Source organism: Fukomys damarensis, unplaced genomic scaffold (assembly GCF_012274545.1).
Source record: "Fukomys damarensis isolate Sample0158 unplaced genomic scaffold, DMR_v1.0_HiC HiC_scaffold_31, whole genome shotgun sequence".
NCBI classification, from domain to species: domain Eukaryota; kingdom Metazoa; phylum Chordata; class Mammalia; order Rodentia; family Bathyergidae; genus Fukomys; species Fukomys damarensis.
In genome coordinates, this window is record NW_022900943.1 from 19,616,688 (window position 1) to 19,631,501 (window position 14,814).

A 14,814-nucleotide genomic window follows, 5' to 3' on the forward strand; every position below is an offset into this window, starting at 1 on the left:
CTAATAAAAAAATTTTAAAGAAGAATAAAGCCTGAGGGTATAGCTCAGTGCAAAAGCCCTGGGTTTGATCTCTAGTGCTTTAAAAGAAAAGAAAGGAAAAGAAAAATGTTTAAACTCAATCGACAGATTCCACTATCCCTGGGTGGAACTGGACTTGTTACCAAAGGCATTTTGTTGTTTTGTTTTGTTACCGGGAATAGAACTCAGGTCCTTGAGCTTTTGAGGGAGGTGGCAGAACCACTGAGCTAAATCTCCAGCTCTAGATACTACCTCTCTAAAAACAGGCAAATCTTTTTCTCAAACTGCTTTTATGACATCAAAGAGCCCTGAACTTCTATCCTTGCAATCCTACTGCTTTCCCTTCCTAAACAACTTCTTTCAGGATAATCTTTAAATTTCATCATCCCCATTTGTCTGCGGTCAGAAGGTTTTATACATGTAATAAGAACTATAGGAGACTGAGAGAGAAAAACACAAAAAACAGGCATGGCAAGAAGGGATGCAGAGTCCAGAGGGTGGGGGTTTCAAAAGGTAAATACTGCTTCCTTTCTGTCTTGCATTATGACTCCGGAAGATGAAGCAATCACTTGTGCTAAAATCCAATTATTTCAGTTTTGCAAGTTTGAGTGGCAGGAAAACATCAAAGGTCATCTTGAAAACTAATACACAGTCTTAGCATCATTAGAAAAGTCATTATTTTTTAAATATTTTTTAAGAAAGTATAAACTCCTTGAAGTATCATGCAGGTCAAGAAGAATATTCAGTAGTATCTTAAACAGTTAGGTACAGTGCTTAGACACATTTGGTTTCCAAAATGTAAGTGTGTTACACGTTTTGCACAGGCAAGTAGTAATGTCACTTGGTCCACTACAAAACAAGAGTGAAAAGGGAACACGGAAATTACCATGCAAAACTCCCATACTTCTTAAGAGTCACAATTTCTTTCTATTCTGAAAAAATAAGTACAATTGAATCTGAGCAAATAAATTGGAATCCTACTAAACATTTTTCATTGCTCAATGCAGAACAAATTTGTGTATCCCCCCCGCCGCCAAAGCACAAAGGTGAATGAAATGAAAGCAGTTAAACAACTAGCGGTAGCTTAGATTCCTTTTCAACTGTGATGTACTTTCAAAATCTATTTTCCTCTAACTCTTAAAATATCATTATTGGAGCCCAAAAGAGTGAAAGCAGAGGCTTAGCAACTAACTAAAATATCCAATCACTTTACATGTCTGCTTTCACTTCTATGAAAAACAAAACAAAACCAACAATGTAGTACAACATGAGAGAAGTATTTATCATGAGCACGTTGCATTTCGTTGTAATTATTTTTGTCAGATGAATGGAGTCTTGAGACCTTCAGGAGATCCCAGTGCCTGCCATGGCATGTGGAATTGAGTGATGGATTGTATTAAATTGTGTCATAATGTAATACATTATAGAGCATTATTACTTAGGGTTATTACAGTTATTTAACTAAAAAGGAAGCTCTTGGAATTTCTTTAAATATATATTCTCTGCTATGACAATAAAGAAGGTTAACTATGTTTATGTCCAGATTGGTGACAGGGAAACAAAGCTCATGAAGAGTGATTTTTTAAAAATCTCAAAATGAAAAGTAATGTCATGCTAATTAAAATTCCAAACCCAAGAAAGGCAAATGGTAAAGGCATAGTTCTTCTAAACTCTTCCATTCTAGAAGACTTTAGAGATAAATGTTTTTTATTATTGGTACTTTTTTATTGGTACATTTTAAGTATCCAGTACAGTTACATTCATCATTGGGATCTTGTACCTTTACATGATGTATCTTGGTTCTTATTTTTTCCCCCATTCCCCTGGCCTCCCTTCCCTATTTACAAAGACTTCATTTCCATTTTTTCCTTTTTCTCTTGTTTTTTCTTTTCCCTTCTTACCTTTCCTCTACCCCTCCCACTAATGTTTCACCTAAATGTGGAGGGAGGGGAAATTAATAGTTCGCACACGCTTAGGATACCCAAAAGAAAAGCAAAGTGATACATCCAAACTTTTGCATACAGTTTTTGAAGGTTCAAGATTTAGCTCAGTGGCACCATGCCTGCCTGGCAACTGCAAGGTTCTCAGTTCCATACCCAGTACCGCACCAAAAACAATCAAACAAACAAACAAAAAAGACCCCAGGTGAAAGAACTTGGTGAAGTGATTTGAGTAAGAGATAATTCACAGTTTAATCACCTCTAAAGAATGACGAAGATATCTATTGACATCCTTGAGGTAACGCCTGACTCTGCACACTGCCATTTGGAGAGGGGGCCACATTTGTGACTTTCTGCCCTTGGGAGCTCATTCTTATACCCAGTTGGTTTTGTGGAAGTCATCCAGCTTGACAGAATTAGAAGGCTCACCATAAAGGCACAAGGTGTTCACTGAAAAAAAATAGTAATGAGACCCAAGAGAGAGCCCGCCCCCCCCCCTGTTATGGGGAGTAAACCCAGGGCCTTTGCACTGAGCTACATTCCCAACCCTCTTATTTACTTACTTAGAGACAAAGTCTTGCTAAATTACTAAGCTGCCCAGGCTGGGTTCAAACTTTGCAACCCTCTTGCCTCAGCCTTGCAGAGTACTGGGATTGAGGGCATGTGAATCACACTCAGCTCAGCTTGTGATTTTTTTTTTTTCTTTCTGGTACTAGGAATCAAACTCAGGACCCTGCACTTGCTGGACAGGTGCAACAACAACTGAGCTAAATCCTCAGCCCTACTTTGGAATGTTTGTATGCTGCTTTACATTAGCCAACTGCACTGATGGCAGGTGTTCCAATCTTCCTTGTTCCTGAAGGAGGCTTTACCTCTGTATCAGTATCCTCTGAAAGTGTGATAGAGTCTATTTTATTATTCATTTTGGTGTGAGGCACAAGGGCCTAGGTCCCAGTTTTAGGCTTAAAGCATTCTAAATTCTCCCTGTCAGCCAGACCCAAAAGGACCTGGCCAGGCATCCAAATGTTTGGTTCAGAGAACAATTAAACAAAAGTCTGACCCTAATTTTAATAGTGACCCTAATTTTAAACTCCTATTTTCACTCTTTCTTTTCATGTATAACATCATTTGATCTCTTTCATCATTTCTGGAATGAAATAATTAAAATTCTCAAATATTCTGATCCCTTATTTTATTCTGCTTGTACACACACATATACATATAAAGTATTATTTAATATTATTTGTCAAACCAGCTATCAAATATTTACTTATTCTTTCTCAGAAACATCTGCCCTCCATCAACTTATTAATGTGACAGAGTAAGTGATTGTTTCTAAGTGCAGAAGCACTTCTGAGACTTTCCCTGTCTACAAAGGACTTTGTACTAAGTGTGGTGGTGCATTCTCAGTGTTTAATGAGAATATAACTCAGACACAATGTTTACTACCTTGGAGAGAACGTTATGTAAGCTTCCCAGTCTATTCCTTCCTCTTTTATTAAAGGAGGTGAAGCTTTCCTTCCCCATTTGTAGCATTTGTAAACAGCCCCCTTAAACTAGAATCTTTGACTTTCTTGAAAATTTATAAGATTTCCCTTTTTAAAGCTAGTCATTTCCTTCACCACTTGCCCTCCTGTTTCCATATATAATTAATCCCCTTTACTCTAGGATGCACATGGGCTATAGGAGTCCATAGATGAAGCTTCATGTAGAACTCTAAAAGCACAGTGAACTCGAAGGTCTTTGCTGTGAGAATAGATTGTCTTGAGGTATGTGTATGTCAGTGTGTGAGCTCCAGCCTTGGAGGGGGGCCATGAATGATACAAACCACTGGAATATTTGATTAAAGGTGGCATTTTAGACCCTAGACATGCTCAACCTACATCTTGTCTCTAAAAGTCTAATTGTATTTCAAGTAAAATGATCCGATTTGAGACCAGGTTAGTGCAACCCCTGGGAAATCAAGAGCCAAGGAAGCCCCAGAAATCCCTGGGTCTTTAGGTGCATTCCAGGTTTTACTAGGACAGATCTGTCAATTTGGCTCCTGCTCTGAACTAGCCTGAGAAGTCACAACACCCTTCAATTCTTCTGTGTTGCCAGTCCTTTTACTGTTTGGACTCCCACACTTGAGGATGCTCCAGAATTTTCCTGACTTTGGGAAAGGTGCTGACCCGAGGCTGTAATCTGTTGATAGGTTTGAGGAGGCTGTCAAGTCCTTCCCTTAGTACACCAGACTCCACGATTCCCTGGTATCCATCAGGGTCTATATTCACTGCTGTTCTTCAAATAATAAAATAGGCTACCAATTCTTCCCACAAACAGATATGCCATGTGGAACTTGTTACTTCTCCCCCACATATAATGCCTGGCATCCTCACTGTAAATGATAATGGAAGATAGTTTCATCATTTTCAAAAACAGTATGTCAGTCTTTGTTGACAATAGTATACACTGTTTACAATCTCCTTGTATAAATTCAAGGAGATTCTGGGAAAAGATACACATACCTTGACAACCCTAAGTGATCTGGCACCACAATGGTAAGTTTACTTTTATGAGTCTTCTTTTTTCTTTTCTTTCTTTTTTCTTTTTTTTTTTTTTGCACTGGGGATCCTAAGACTTTCTCAATGAATTATATCTCTGCAACTTCTTCTGTTTTTCTTTTTAAAACATGGTCTTGCTAAGCTTTTAAACTGCCCTGGCTGGATCTAACTTGCTATCCTCCTGCTTCATTCTCCAGGAGCACTGTGATTACAGGCATATGCCACCAGGCTTTGTTTATTAGCTTACCTTTTTCCTCAATAACTTGATGTTTTCTCCATAATGTTTTCTTGACTACCAGAGAAGGGCATGCTTTACTTGTAGTTAAATGTGTTCCAGAGAGATAAAAAAAAAAAAAACAGTGTGACCTTTTTATCTGTCTTGTCTTTGAAAAGGTAATGTTATATCTGTACTGGCAAAAAAAAAAAAATGATTGGCATAGAGAGCATGATTTAGTGGTCAAATAGATCTGAGTTCAAACTACAATTTTTACTAATTATGTGATTTCAAGCAAATAACTACATGAACAATAGTATCATTTGGTATACAGCACTATGCTCAAAGTTGTATAGCTGTTTTTTATTTTACTTTGGAACTAGCTCTTAATTATTTACTGTGTTATTCTTCTTTACTATGAAAACAAACTCCAGCCCCTTTATAAAGATTTATTTTATCAAGAAATAAATTTATTTTGTGTCTGTAAAGTTTATAGAATCCATGCATTATGTAATATCTAAAGCATCTTTTATCTAATAAGGCAGAATACAATAGATATCGAAATAGCTCAATGTTTGATGGTCACAAAGGTGCTGTCTTTGCCCTGATTCTATAAATGGTTTTTACAATGATCCTAGTCACAGTGTGAAGGACATAATATAGATCAGAGCCTCACCAAACACACACACAAACACACAAACACAATTTAAAGCAAATGAAAAGATGATTTGACATCATTAGAAAAGTAAGCACAGAAATCCAAAATACCAACGAGTTACAATGTAAGTATAGCTTAGAATAAAACAAAAAAAATTAAATGTCACATAATTTCAACAGTTTTGTAAGGTAGAAAAATAGTTACAGAACATTGTGTATTAGGAAACTTCAAGTGATGATGCCCCAAAATCTCTCCGTCTGCCGTCTTTGTCAGATTCTCCCTCTGCCTTGCAGGTCAGAATAGGCTCTGCCCCTTAGGGCTGCAGCTTCCTGTTTCCAGAAGCAGGAAACAGAATGAATTCTCACTTTCAACATTAAAAAGACAATGTCCATGTCATTAGGTTTATCAATTCACATACATCTTATTTTTAATAGCAAAATATTAGCTTTTGGGGGAAAGTTATCCTAGATCTCAGTTAAATTATGATACTCTATGACATTTTCATATTTTGTTCAGCTGAGATTTCTGAGCAGCTCAACCTACAAAGGATATGTTTATGCCACAATGAACACAGACAAAGCCTCAGGTAAATTAAGGAACAATATATAGCCATAACCTTTCACTGCCTTCCTTGAAGAAAGCTAACCTTCACCACATGAAAACTGTATTTTTAAATACAGTTCAAGTCAGACGAAACACCTCTGATAGCCCTAAGGTATCTGGCACTATGTTAGATGAGCTTTGTCTTTATGAGCTTATCTTTTTTTTTTTTTTAAGTACTGTTTTTTCTTAAATAGATTTTATCAGATACCAGAGTGCAATCTACCAGGAAATCCTACTTTGATTCTTTTCATCACCCTGTATTGCAATAAAGTCTAAGTGGTGCTGTTTCTCATGTCTCTTGAAGCTTTCTGCTCCAGTCTCCCCTCTCAAGGCCCTATTCTTTACCCAGCTTTGGATGACAATCTCTGAGAGTCGGTGAATTCACCTCCTTGTGGGCTGGCTACTCTTCAGAGTCTCTGCCATGATCTGATGTTGAGGTCCCCAGAAGCCCAGGCTCTTGTGTTATGTCCCCTCTGTGCTACCTCTACCTGGTGCCCTTCAAAGCATCCCAGCTCTATGGGCCACCACAACCTTCTCCTCATTGAGCTTTAGCTCTTTCAAGAAGAAGGAATACCTTTCAACTACAAATAGTTAAATGCCTGGGTCCCAAAAAACTTCCACAAAGAAAAGAAACATTAAAAGCCAAGCTTGTCCTTAAAATGAAGATAAGAGTGAAACACAAATTAGTATCATGAAAAAAAATCTGTTCACCCAAAAAGAGCTATTCAGAAAATTTTCTGAAATATTATGGTATAAGAAAAAAGTTTGGGGACATTGCTAAAAAAGATTACTATGGGTTCATTCAGAAGAAGTGATTTGAAAGTCTCTTAGGATCTGTTAATGTCTTAGAATTCTTTGTAAGTGCAAAAGAGATTAAGGGAAGAGAAAACAGGCAAGAACTTAGAGCCTTATGTCCTAAATAAATAGTCTCATTTTAATCTTCATAAAATGATTTTCATGTGTGATTGCTCTTATTCTTATTATTTATGCTCTTGTTCAGCTGACTGACCAATGAGATTGTGTAAACTACCACTCAATAATCATATACACGAACACCTGCTTATGTTTTTTTGCTAGGATTATTTCAATGTTACAGTCCAACATATTAAAAATTTTAAGAGAAAAATTGGGAAAAGTGATGTTTTCTATTATTTATATGTGTATACTGTATTATTTCATATATTATCTTTTCATTTCTCTGTATTTGAATAGTGTCAAGTATAAAAAAATCTGTGATCAAAATCCTTACCACAATCAAGACTTGTCATATAGAGGTACAAGATCCCAACAATGAATGTAAATGTACTGTATCCCTAAAATGTACCAATAAACTCAATTAAAGCTGAAAAAAAATCCTTACCACAAGTCTTATGACAGAACAGTTTATTTCCTGGGGCATGGTGGTAGTTATGTAAGACCACACACATAATAGACTTACAGAGAGATACATAGACAGCCAAATGCTCAAGACTACATAGATAACTGGGAAAAGGTAAAAAAGCTCTATGATGATACCAGTGCAATTTGATGGTTCTGATACTGTACTATAGTTGCATGAGGCATCAACAGCAGAAGGCTAAGCACAGGGAACAGGGGATTTCCTTGTCCATATTTTTTTGCAACTCCTGAGTCTGTACATTATTTGGGGGAAAAAAATTATAAAAACCCTATGATCCCTTACCTATACTTCGTGAAAATATGATATTTCCTTCTTTTTAACATAACATGATAACGTTAATGATAGCCAAGGAATTTAATGAACATATTCAATGTATGAGACATGCCTCTAACAATTGGGCTTACTCCTTTCATAAAAATAAGTTTTCTTTTATTAAAAGTAGCATTAAAATATCTATTAATTTGTTGATATATAATTTAAGCTTATATCACCAAAGTTTTGTTTTAATCACAATTACATTTTTAGGTAAAGAGTGGGAAAAACATAGGTAATCTCACTGTGCTTCAAAACCTCAACTATTAATTGCTCACAAAAATCCCATCACTGATAAAGATAATTAGTTATAAAACAAATTTTAAAACTATGACAAATGCACATTTAATATAATAAAAATGTTTGGCATTTGGGTATTGTTTCACTTTTTACTTACACGATTAATTTTAGATCCTTTCAGTAGCCATGTGAGGGTGGAGAGGGACATAGTATTAATAGATACAACGGGATATCTTTAAACTGATTTATTGCAGAGGATGATACTTTTTGGTATTGTTTGTTTTGATCTGCAATGGAGAAGAGCCAGGCAGATCTTGACTTCTGATTTCTAGTACAGCGTGGTGATTGATGTTGCTGGGGTTTATAAATGATTATGATATGATGAAGAATGCGCTGGTTTGTAAAAATGTCTACTACTTCATAATATGTAATACCCTTCATGGGCTATTTGGTATGGGCCTAACTCAGGATAATGTGATCGAGTATTTCAGGGCTGCTGGGAGCCCTTCCCCCAGCCCGATTTCTAGCCCAACTTTCCAGCTAGTAACTGAAGACTGCATAAGGTCCAGCACCCAGCCATCTCCGTCCCTGCTCCCCGGGGCTGATAGAGACTGGGCAGTGACCCATGGAGGCAGTTGGTGGGGAGGTGGTAGCTCTGCCCACCAATGACTATTTTTTAAAATAACTAAGGAGTCTTATTACACCTTCAAGTTGTAATTTCCTTGCCGCCTCCATAATCAAGCTGATATGGAAGGCCTATGTCCCATTTCGTAAACTCCTTTTCATTTCAAAATTTATTTCAGGTGGATTTTTCTTCCCAACGTTTTGACAGTTTAGTGGAGGAGAAGGGAGAAAATGCAAAATAACTGCTCTCAGTTCTTTAATTTCTCTATAAAATGTTAGGACCCCTAGATTACCAATCTGGGTTATAATCCTAAAGCAGATAAATTATGTTCTACTAAATGAGGGCATATTTTAACAAATATTACTTATGTGCAAGGTCCAATTCCAAGATCTAGTTGTAAACACTGTTAGCTTACCCTGGAAAAATGGAAATGTAAAAAACTTGAAACTGTCCTCAGAGTTATCTTTGTGGAGTCAGGAACATACACTAAGTATCTCTCATTTTAGTCATGAAGTTCTTGATGGACAAACCATTTGATCAGGTGTGATGTTTAATTCCCCCTCCACATCCTTGTTCTATCTACTTATCAAAAGAAACGCAATGCAAATCCATGACACTTGCTATTTTCTCATCTTCACACCCACTCGCTCCCCCCTTAGAGGTATCAATCTGCCACTGCGTTCAAAGGTGCAGAATTTGAGGAGGCATTTATATCATTCTTAACAGGTGGATATTTATTGAATGCAATGAGCTTTCCAGGTGATTATGTTTCTCACCAGTCCTAATTTCTAAGGGAATAAAAATTAAACTTTTTATCAACCTTTCTGGGAGAGAGGGGCTGCTTGTGTGTAAGTATGTATGTTTTTTTATTTGAACGCCTCCCACTTCCTAAGCATTGCTGTTATTATCCTTTTTTGCCAGCAAGAGTTCTACCTTCTGTCTGATTTAACTATAATTACCTTCTCTGTTTGGTGAGGTTATTGTGTTTTCTATTTCTACTTTAATCTCTTCTGCTTAAAATTGCTGGAAGGGAAGTTTTAAGATCTGCCACACAAAATCCTTTAATGCTTTATTTCTCAAATATCCTATTCTCCTCATTTGCAAATTCGCTGTACTTTAGACATGTACTGTACTTTGAAAATACATGCTTACTTTTCAGACTCTGTTAATAGCACGTGAAGGATGAAAGTAAACATTCAAAACACCCTTCAGTAACAGAAATAAAATGCGGGAAGATAATAGAAGGCTCGGACATAAGTCACACTGAGAATCAGGTTAAATTTGCCTTCTACAGCTGCCCACTTTTCCACGCAGCACCTCTGTGTTCAGCCCACATACATATGTCACCTCTCTTTCTCCTCATCTTCTCCCCCAACTTCTTCTCCGTGCCACTTTTGTATCCTCCACCTCTCCCCTTCTCTCTAACCTTAGGTGTTTCTCTAGTCATTGAACCGTCATTACTTTGTAAAATGCATTTTATACAATTGTACATTGATTTATAAGTTGCAAATATACTACACGGTAGTTTTATTCACCAATTTCCCCCCAGAGATGAATCTCTGTAACTATAGTAAAATAACAGTCAGAAAGTGATATTAATAAATGTATATAACCATTCCATGCCATTTGAATAAAGTGTAGCTTCTAACAATCAGTATAAGAGACAATGTACACAAAATTCCAGCGCACCACAGAAAATACTGATATTGACACCATACCAGGTAGCTTCATTCTTATTTATACCATCACGTTTGAAAAACTTCAGAGGAAAAGTCCATTGTATTAATCCATATATCTTGACTCTTTTCATTATTCTTCCTTGCTAATGTTCCAAGATATCTGTCTTTTCTGAACACCTAATCTAAATAGAATTATGTAAGATGTGGTCTTTTGTGCTTGACTTCTTTTACTTAGCACAATGCTTTTCAGGCTCTTCCATATTTTAGTACGTACCAATATTTCATTTCCTTTTATTGCCAAGCACGATTCCATTGTTTGGATATACCACATATTATTGATCCATTCATTAGTTCATGAATATTGGTTTGTTACTATTTGGGGGCTATTATGAGCGATACTGCTATGAATATTTGTATACAAGTTGTTGTTTACATGCATGTTTTCATTTGTTTTGCATATATACCTGAGAGTAGAATCTCTATGTCATATAATAACTGTACTTAACAGCTTGAGGCACTGACAAATGGTCTTCTAAAGCACCTATACCTTTTAACATTAGCATAGCAATGTATGAAAGTTCTAATTTCTCTACATCTATGCCAGGACTTGTTACTATCTGTCCTTTTTATCAATATCTATTTAGGTACCTTGCCCATTTTTTATTGATTTTTGTCTTTTTATAACCGAATTATAAATGTTTTTATATATTTTAGATAGAGAGCTCATCCGGTAGATGACTTGACAATCTATTCTTCCATTATACAAATTGTTTTTAACTTTCGATGGTATTCCTCAAAGTGTGCTAAGCCAAGGCAGATCATTTTCTATATTTAGCTTTTACATTTAGGTTTATGATGTAGTGTGAGATTGTTTATATATGTTACAAGAAAAGTTCCAACCTCATTATTTTACACATGTTCATACAGCATATGTTTTGAAAATAACTCCTTCCTCCATTTAATTTTTTAGGTTACCTTTTTGCAAGGCAGTTGATTGAAAATACAAGCGCTTATTTCTAAACTCAATTCTATCCCATTGTTCTGTCTGTTTATTCTAATGCTGATACCAGAATGCCTTAGTTACTGTCATGTATTGAGTTTTCATATGAGAAATTTGTTCTCTATCTCAGTATTTTGGGGTAGCCTGGGTCCTTACATTTTCATTTGATTCTTAGGATTAGATTTTCCCATTTCTTAAAAAGAAAGAGAGAGAAGCTATTGTGATTTGAATGTTAGTTATATCAAGTCTAATTTGAAGAATGTTTTGCTATCCTACCTGTATTAAGACAACCAACATATATATGTGAGATTTCTACCCATTTGTTCAAATCTTTAATATCTTTCAAAATGCTTTATACTTTTTAGTGTACACATTTTCAGTGACCTTGGCTAAATTTATTCTTAAGTGTTTTATTCTTTTTAAGGTTATTTTTATATTGGATTATTTTCTTAATTTCATTTTTGGATTGTTCATTACTAGTGTACAGCATATTCCTGTATAGTTTATTTTGGATATTGATATTTTAGGCTTTTTTTTGGCTGAATATGATTTCTAGTTCTTATATATTTTGTTGATTTCTTAAAATTTTCTACATACAATATCATCTACAAGTGGAGATGGTTTCCTTTTCAATGCCTTTCATTTCATTGTCTCACCCAATGACTCTGCTTAGAACCTTCAATACAATATTGAATAGAAACGGTAGAGTGAACATACTGTACTTCATATTTTTCCTGATTTTAAAGTGAAAGTACCCAATGTTTCAGTATTAAGAATGATGTCACTCCGGCGAGGAGGCCACGTCAGTGACAGCGATGGCGGCGGAGTCGGCGCTCCAAGTTGTGAAGAAGCTGCAGGCTCGCCTGGCCGCGAACCCGGACCCCAAGAAGCTATTGAAGTATTTGAAGAAACTCTCCACCTTACCTATTACAGTAGACATTCTTGTGGAGACTGGGGTCGGGAAAACAGTAAATAGCTTTTGAAAGCACGAGCAAGTTGGGGGCTTTGCCAGGGACCTCGTGGCCCAGTGGAAGAATTTGGTGCCTGTTGAACGAAACAATGAGGCTGAGGAACAGGACTTTGAGAGGAGCAGTTCAAGAAAGCACTCTCGAGAAGCTCTTCAGAGGGAGGAAGAGGTGGAAGAGGACTACCAGGAAAACTGGAAGGCTTCTGGAATCCAATCCTATAGCCCCAAGCACAGACAGAAAAAAACACAAAAAGCTCCCAGAGCTTGAAAGATCTCACAAAGTGTCTCACAGTCATGAGAGGAGAGATGAGAGAAAGCGGTGTCTCAGAGGGTCACCAGCATACTCTTCAGACCCTGAATCTTCTGACTATGGCCATGCCCAGTCCCCTCTGTCCTCTGGCAGTCTTCCTCAGATGTACACAGACCATTACAGGTTCCCAGAAGAGGACCACGAGCCCACTGTTCCGCATCAGAAACCTGGAAAAGGCCACAGCAATGCCTTTCAGGATAGACTGGCGGTCAGCTAAGAGTGACATGTGGGCAAACCCCAAGGGAAAGGGACTGCGAACCCACACAAGGAGCACAAATCTTCCCATAAGGAGAAACACTCCAGAGAAGCCAAGAGTGATGAGAAGTCCTCTTTGAGCAGAGAAAAACCGCACAAGGCCCTCACCAGAGAGGAAAACTGAAGGCCACTCTCAGGGGACAGCACCAAGGAGAAACTGCACTCTAGTGCTGTGAAGAAAGAGAAGAAAAGAGAAGGCAGCAGCCTCAAAAAGAATTGTATACCCTCTGTGGAGGTTGCTTCAGACAACCACCTTAAAAAGTCAAAGCACAAGGACTCAGAGAAAACCAAGTCAGACAAAAAACAAACAAAGTGCACGTGCTTAGACATAGGAAAAGGGGCAGGAGAACTGCCCAAAACAAGAGAAAAGGTTTCTAACAACCTTAAGGCTCAAGAAGGGAAAGTAAAAACTTCTAATTTGGATAGAAAGTCGCTGGGCAGTTCGCTCCCTAAAGTAGAGGAGGCAGACATAGATGATGAATTTGAGCAGCCCACTATGTCGTTTGAATCGTACCTCAGCTATGACCAGCCCTGCAAGAAAAAGAAAAAGGTTGTGAAAACTGCAGCCACAGCATCTGGAGAAAAAGGACTTGAAAAGAGTGATTCTAAAAGCACTAGTAAAAACTTGGACTCCGTTCAGAAATTGCCCAAAGTGAATGAGAACAAATCTGAGAAGCCGCAGCCGATTGGAGCTGATTCAGCCAGGCTGAGAAAGGTCCCCACCGAAGCATTGCCGGTGTTGCCAGACCTCCCGTTATCCACAATTCAGGCCAATTACCTCCCACTTCCTTCCCTTGAATTCATGTCCTCCTCCCAGCCAAAGCCAAAAGCATTCTCTTCCCCCCAGGAAGAAGAAGCAGCGGGATTCATTGGGCGAAGAATGAACTCTAAGATGCAGGTATACTCTCGTTCCAAGGGCACCTACCTCCCCAGAATGATGACTTTACACCGGCAGTGCATCCGCGTACTCAAAAACAGCACTGATTCCATCTTTGAACTTGGAGGAGTTGCCCTATTCCGTTCTTGAACCCGGTTTGGAGCGGTGTACGCCTGATCAGCTGTATCGCATAGAGGAATACAATCATGTTTTAATTGAAGAAACAGATCAATTACGGAAAGCTCATTGTCGCCGCGACTTTAAAGAAGAAAGACTAGAAGAGTATGAATCATGGCGGGAGATGTACCTTCAGGATGCCAGAGAGCAGCGGCTACGAGTCCTAACAAAGAATATCCGATCTGCACATGCCAATAAGCCCAAAGGTAGACAAGCAAAGATGGCCTTTGTCAACTCTGTGGCCAAGCCACCTCGTGATGTCTGGCGGAGGCAGGAGAAATTTGGAACAGGAGGAGTAGCTATCCATGAGAAAGTCAAGATTAAGCCAGCCCTGTACACCACAGGAAGCAGCCACACTCCCACCAGCAGCAACAATTTTAACTCCAGTCTACGATGGCCCCAGTGCCAGCAGTGCCCATTTGGCACCAGTGGTCAGCAGTACTGTTTTCTATGATCCTAGAAAACTAGCTGTGAAGAAAATTGCCCCGATGATGGCCAAGACGATTAAAGCCTTCAAGAATAGATTCTCTAGGCGGTCAAGTGAGGACTTGCCTTGGAGATGGAATTCGGGAGACAGGGACAATGGGGACTGGGGAATGAGTCTTCCCAAGGAGACCAGAATCTTTTGCTTTGTGAAACCTTTTAGGCTCCGAGTCCTGCACATTTGCAGGTGTGAGCCCTGTGTGCCACAGCCCTTCACCCTGCCCAGAGCACACTTCAGAATTCTGAAGACGATGTGAAGCCTCAGTCACACTGAGGATTTTAAGGTCAGTTATACTTTTGTTGATAATTAGAATCTTTGTAAACTATAAGATATAGTTTTAATTAATAAATATTGCCCCCAGATTGTATTTATATTACCCCGCTAGTTTTTTGGGGGGATTTGTTGTTGTTTTGTCCTTTACCACACACTTAGCCTTTTCTTTCCCAAGTCCTTTATTGAAGCTAGATGAAAGCTATTCCCCATCCCAGGTTAGCCCTCCAGAGTGGACTCTAC

The 14,814-nt window shown here is 38.1% G+C and overlaps 1 pseudogene; it reads left to right on the forward strand.

Moving 5' to 3' along the window:
* The first annotated feature begins 12,022 nt into the window (after positions 1-12,022).
* On the forward strand, positions 12,023-14,557 carry LOC104872284 (annotated as a pseudogene).
* The last annotated feature ends 257 nt before the right edge of the window (positions 14,558-14,814 follow it).